Genomic DNA, 6,953 nt, shown 5'->3' on the forward strand with positions numbered 1-6,953 from the left:
CTGGCAGATGTGCAATTTGCCTGAGTGAAATTTTGCTAACTAGGTTTGTCAAGCCATTTCTCAAGTGTCTGTTTTATCTTGACGTCTCACCCTTATCGCTCTACAAATGTTTTTACTTATGCGGAACTCTGGAGTGTTTTTCTTCTGGTTTCGCTCAGTATATTTCAGTATTTCTATCTTCTTATCACATTCCAACAGACAATATAAATTAATTATTGATTGTTTCTGGGGGAAAAAAGTAGCTGGAAGGCAAAAATATTGTTCATCCATGAAAACTAAGATAATTATTTGGAAAATTAACATAGGGTAATATCTTGAAGATATTTGGCCAGTAAAAACTCTCAAAATTAAATCCATTATTTGATTGACTATTGCTTTCTTTGTCATTTAAAATCAAAATTTGAATACACAATTATACATTTTTCTTTTTGATATTTTATCAGTATGAACAATAATACCTACTCTAACAATATGTATATATATATAACAAATTCAGAGGTTCTAACAGGTTTCTAGACACATTTTTTTGAATTTCAGCTTCCAAAGAATGAAACTTAGTTCACCCAGCATTCCAGACACGGACTTCAAGGCCAGACTAATCTACAAAGCAAGTGCAGGACAGCCAAGGCTTCATAGAGAAACCTTGTATTGAAAAACCATAAATAGTTATGTTCACAATGCTAGAATAGCTAATGGATGCAGTGAAATCAGAACACTATCTCTGGGAACCAACTTCCCAGGCTGCCTCTCAGAGTGGAGGACAGGACAGCAACATGGTGGGAAAACAAGTATAGTTTGTATGATAGGCAGCAGGGTAGGAGTTTTTGACTTGATACAGGCTGATTGGATTTATGGGATTAATCAGGAACTGGATGCATTTTCATGAGGTAATGAACTATTTCCAGTGGAATAAGAAATGTGGTGTTTTTCCTGGTAAAGATAAGCCTGACTTTTGAGGTTTTTGAGCAACTGTGAAGTTTAAGTTTGTGTTTACACAATAGCTATCCTTCTGTTTACCTGGTCAGAGTCCTTCTGTTGAGGACAACATCACGAGTACTGCAATTTTGGGGACATTTATTCTGGCTTTTTGTTCAAGATGAGGTGCCAAGGTACCTCTGGATTCTATCTGTTCCCTTTCTACCTGCTCCCTGGGATCTTGAGAAGGGCCTGGGAGTTGGGAAAGTCTGGACTGATGACCTAAATCGGAACCTCAAGATAGCAGCAAATGATAGAAGACCCAGGGAAATTCCTTCTAAAGCATTTGGTTTACTGACCATGAAGTCATTTCAGACAGAAAACAGTAACTTTGAGGAACATAGATGCAAGTGAGCCCAGGAGTGTTAGGAGCCAGGATCCATTAGAGAATATGAGAATCCTCAAACGTAGTCAGCCTCTGAAGGATGTAGTTTGTAGGCCAGTTTGTATATTTAATCCTCTTTCTACTTAACTATACTGGGTCACATGATGCCAATACTCTTCATGGAAGAAGAGGCAAGTACCCTTTTTCTTAGCTTAGCACATTCATGGTGATTTTGTAGAGCACAAAGCATACAGTAGATTTGAAGTAGTTGAAGAACTGAAGTTGATTCCAGTATTTTCTCTGCCAACTGGGTTGAATCTGCCGAGATAGACACAGACTGTGACTCAACCCAGCAAGACCAAACCTGGAGCAGTTGCTGAGACTTTCAAAAGGACCCAGTGGTGACCAGAAGAGCCATACCCTATTGTTTTCTGTATGGGACTTAGAGGAGATTATAGAACTCTCCCTTAATGCATAGCATGAGTTGGGGAAGTAACAGAGTGGAGAAACAGGGACCATGAATGGATTTGTCTCGTCAAGCTTGAAGAGAAATTAGAAGAGAGTTTTTTCCAGGGCCACAGAAGCTTCTGAAATTGAGATTTTGGTATGGTCTGATGGAGGAGAGGTGCTCAGAATGCAGCTCAAATACAGGTTAAGTCTAGAGATAGGGGTTGAGTCAATGGGAGGGTAACTTAGAAGACAGTTTTGATAGATGTTAAATAAACCCATTATTTTTCTTTATATCTCCCAAGGACCAGGGACAGTAGGAAATGTGGAGGTGCTTAACAAACTGCATAAAAATCAGCATCTGGAGTACTCTGAAATAGTAATATTAGCAGGGAAAAGGAAAAACTGAGGCCGGAAAGTGAAACCTGAACAGGAGCGCTCAAAGACGTTTTTTAGAAATAAGAGTTTACACTAAGGAACAGACACAAACCTTACTAGAAATGAGACCCAGGATGCAAGAGAAAAAAATCTCAAAATTGGTGGCGGGGTGAACAAATTCTGCTACACAAATCTCCAGATCTTAAATTATATAATACAGATGTTTTCCACACACACACACACACACACACACACACACACACACACACACACACACGCATACACACACACCTGCACATACATACACATCCCAGATTCAAAGTGAAATGGCAGTCAAACACACATAAGTCTTGTAGACTTTCAGAATCCAGAAAAGCCAATGTCAGGTAAATATTATCTTGTTCACACAACATAACTTTTGACATGGAAAAGTAGATGTCAAGAAAGCACTTACACAAACTGTATTTTCAAACGATCAGAAGAATCAGACTTTCTTAGTGGGTAGATCTTGAAGTGATTGCCTTCACAGCCTCCTGGTCCTCAGGGTTGGCTCAGTTCTATGCAGTCTTTGTCAGGCTGCTCTGTTCCGCTCCTGCTAACAAAGCCAATGGTTCTCTCAGAACTTCCTTCTGTAAGGTCCAGTCCTATAAACAAAGTCAGTTTCTAAGAATATTCATCAAAGAAAACTCTTCTTTAATGCCATTTAAAACATAGAGATCCTATCCATTCTCAATGATAAGAAGGGAGACATCAGGGTCATCTGCCAAGGTAGACATGCTCAGGTAGTGACCTTCCTACTTCCTAGCTTTGGCTGCTTCCGTATTTGGAAGAAGTTGTTTTCACTTTTCACTCATGCCTCTATAATTATTTCTACTGCGTTTGTGTAGGATGTGGTAAAAATGTTATCAATTTAGCAAAATCCAATTTCTCTCACCCATCAAATCTAAAAACTGTAAAATAATTAAAACCCAGTGAATTCAATTCAAGGTCAACCTAACTAACCAAACAAGACTGGCTCGAAATAAAGAAAAGGTTGGGTGTAGCTCAGGAGCCTGGCATGTGGAAGTACCCCTCCCATTTAATCAGAAGAAAAAAATCAAACGTGGGCTGTGGGAAATTGCCTAGCATACACAAGATCCTCACTTCCAAACCCAGTATTATAAATAAAAGGGAGTTAAAAATAAAAACAGGGATAAAGCAAAGAAAACAATTAATAGGGGTGGGTTTAAATTTTTACAAACTTGGTAGCCTGCTTATTCTTTTTTTGAGTGCCATCAGGCCTCCTCAACAACAGAGGTGATCAAATATGGGGCACCAGAGTTCATGTCAGAGTCAGTCCCTGCTTTCCACCTAACTGTGGAGAATGTCCTGTCCATTGGGTAGATCAGAGTAGTGGTTTGATGTTTACTCCTTGTATTGTGCTGGTTAGTGCAATACTTTGAGCAGAACTCCCTGGGCCCCCTATCTACCTGTCATTAAGTTTTTCTTGTAGGTTTATAAGATAGCCTATAACCATATAGTGGGGGAGGAGGTCACACTCAATCCTTAGACCTAGGTGAGGGGAATAGGGTGAAAACAGGAGGAAGGGAGGAAGGGGGAAATACAAGTAATGGGATAACAATTTAGTTGTACTCTGAATAAATTAATTAAATAACAAAAAGATTTTAAATATTTACAAACTTATTTTTATCATGTCTAGAAAGGTTCACCTCAAACTGATTGCTTCCTATCTAATGCACTGACATTTAGTAATTTTTTAAACTAGTAAGACCTTTTAAGAAATAGTGACACTAAATAAGTGATGGAAAATAGAGGTATGAACAAATACCCAACAGACAGCAAATGGGTACAATAAAAGCACAACCAAGAGCTTACTACTGATTTGACCACTAACATCTAATGGCTCAAATCATAATTTTCTAATGTGCAGGAAAACTTAATACAGCAACATGGTTGCTCTGATCACATCAAAGGACCTTCTAGGTTTATGCAATCTGGTTAGAATGCAGGCAAGCCCTTAATACTTATCTTTAATCCCAAATAATGATGTGCTTATCTTTTCATTTGTAGAATGGGTAGACAAAATGATTAATCAGAGAAAGACTTGACAGAATGAGTCAAAGATAGGATGCACCCACCTCTCATGAGACAGACAAGAAAGAGAAGCTACTAGAGAGAACAACACAGAGAACAATAGATAGTGGTCCAGAAGCAGGGGGAGAGGGAGGAGGAGAGGGAGGAGGAGAGGGAGGAGGAGAGGGAGGAGGAGAGGGAGGACAAGGCAGTTTTACTGGGAGAGTTTTACAGAGACAGATTGTAGGGAGAACAAGCTAGACGTTGGTGAAGACACATGAGCCAAATAATGAGGATAAAATTAGAATGGATTGTTAGAATTACTTAAGGCCAATGAAAGCAGTTCATTCAGAAGCACAGAGATGCAAGTTTTTAATCCGTCATCTTGGATAGGAGTTTGAGCCAGAATGGCTGAGTTATTCCACCCAACAAGACTTCAGAAAGAATACAAAAGGGCAAACTTATTCAGCAGTGAGTCTCAGAGGCTGAAAACATTCTAAGCCTTGATTAGATTGTATGCATACTATAAGCTTCCAGTATTAGGCCTAGGTAGCAGGCACAGGCAGTCACTATCCGAGACAACAATTACATCAGGAGAATAAAAGTTACTTGTACACTAATGCACATGCAAGGTTTTAAAAATGAATAAACATGAAAGAAGGCCAAATAAATGTAAGAAATAAAAGCATCTTAGAAGAAAAAGATAACCACAAACACAACTTCTCTCCATAGTGTCACATTTAGATAGATACACTGTTATCATTATAACAAAGCAGAATAAATCACCAGATAATATTGTGTTTACTAAAGGATGCAAAATTAATGATAGACCACTTACAGATTTAACAAGTACTTCTAATGCCATCTCACTTATTAAATTTTGATAGCTGCTGATAAAACCGAAAGGCATGATCAATCAAAAGCCACAGGCCACTTGTAAAATGAAAACATCTTTGCAGTTCCCAGTGTGGAACCTCATCCTTCATGCATGGCTCATGAAGTCTCTACCACTGAGTTATAGTTGCACCCTAAAGAGAACAAAAATATCTAAAAAGCAGCTTAGACATCTGAATGATTTCCTAATCGAGAAGCAATTGTTTTATTTTTGCAACTCAAACAGAAAATTGTGAATGGTTCTATAAATTCTTTAAATATGAGTAAACATATCATAATGATGGGCTTCTCATAATTCATGCATGTTCAGCTTTAAACGTTCACCTGGTATAACATTGAACTTTTAAGAGGAAACAATGCAAAGGCTGTTACACAGCTGACAAGCAAACTGGAAGGAGCCATCCAGACGTTTCACTAATGATCTCTTTCTGAAAAACAATGGAATAGATCATCACAGACAATGTACTTCATACAGAAATGATGATCAGTATCAGATTTGGCATGGTTCACAGCAGTGTTAATGGTCTGAATCATATCACTGTCTGGCTTGCATGTTCTACTGAGGACCTTGCCCCTGCTGCAGCAGTGAGTTTGAGGAGGTCATCCTTTGGAAGATATTTTAAGTCACCTCCACCACAAAAGAAGTGCTATTCATCAAACAGCTTTGGCAGCAGCTGCTCTCTGTTGATCCTGCTCCCCTGTGGACCTCCAGAAACCTCATCATTTTCTTCTAATTCATGTACTTTGCTGTGCCAACAAGCATTCAACCAATCAAACTATAGGATCTAGAATCCACTCAAAATCCAAAGCATACATTTTCGAGTACTTCGAGCTCGATCTCCAGAAACAATGGCATAACTTACAGTAGTGCCAAACTCAGCATCTTTTTTGGCCATAAGAATTCTTTCCCTTGATTTGGCAGGTAAGAAAAAAAAAAAAAAAAAAAAAAAAAAAAAAAAAAAAGAATTCTTTCCCTGACGCTACAGGTGTTGCAGGTGTGTTTTCTGTGTCACATCTGCAAAAGTAGGTGGTAGAGAGTCTAGAATTTATGTCTATGCTCAATGTTCTGACCTGTGAAAATCTGAAATTCCCTGAAAAAAAAGTGAGCTTGGGAAGACCAACAGTCCAGCACCAAAGGGGCTGGACAGGGAGATAGCTTGAGAAGACCACCAGCCATGCATAGTACAGGCCCAAACAGACTACAAGATACTGCCTGGGATTGCAAGCCCTTCCCTAGCTACATCACTAGGGAGAGTGGGCTTTGAACCTGGCCTGAATAGCACACTAGTGCTGACCCTGGTGGCAGGGGCTCTAGAAAGTGCTCCCAAGGCTGTGAGCATCGGGAGAGCTAGACCCACAACAACTTGTCTACCATACAGCAGCATGGGCAAGGGAGAGATGCCTTCCCCAACCCTTGGCACTTGTCACCAGAAGGCAGTTGGGAGAGCTGGCAATAAGAGCAGAAAAGCTATCCTGCATCCTCCATGTTCCAGCCCAAGGCGCTTCACTTTCTGTTATCCATCAGAACAGGACAGCTTCCAGGACAGCATTGTAGAAAGTTTGTGATCCCAATTGGTCCAGCATTTCAGACTATCCCACACAGGACTTCTATTAAGCCTGGAATTTCACAACTTATGAAAAATGGACCTAAATGCTATCCCTAGCTTACTTAAACATTTTCTCCAATCTTTTTTGGGGGCTCCAAAGGAATTATTTGCCCTAAATCAACCAGAAGAAACCTTAAGAGAACAACATCCCATTTCCTCGAAGAGGGGTTTGAAAGGTTTTTGTTTCCTCTCATGCTCTACAGATGCTTATTTTCATTGGGCATTGGTAATAAGTATTTTTGGTCTTTTACAGA

At 39.4% G+C, this 6,953-nt stretch overlaps 1 non-coding gene across 1 annotated transcript; it reads left to right on the plus strand.

The window, feature by feature from the left end:
- Positions 1 to 6,065: 6,065 nt before the first annotated feature.
- LOC127194111 (small nucleolar RNA SNORA17) lies at positions 6,066 to 6,196 on the plus strand. The gene has a single exon (XR_007831241.1). It is a non-coding gene; the product is annotated as a small nucleolar RNA SNORA17 (small nucleolar RNA).
- Positions 6,197 to 6,953: the final 757 nt, after the last annotated feature.

The sequence above is a fragment of the Acomys russatus genome, chromosome 9 (genome assembly GCF_903995435.1).
Source record: "Acomys russatus chromosome 9, mAcoRus1.1, whole genome shotgun sequence".
NCBI classification, from domain to species: domain Eukaryota; kingdom Metazoa; phylum Chordata; class Mammalia; order Rodentia; family Muridae; genus Acomys; species Acomys russatus.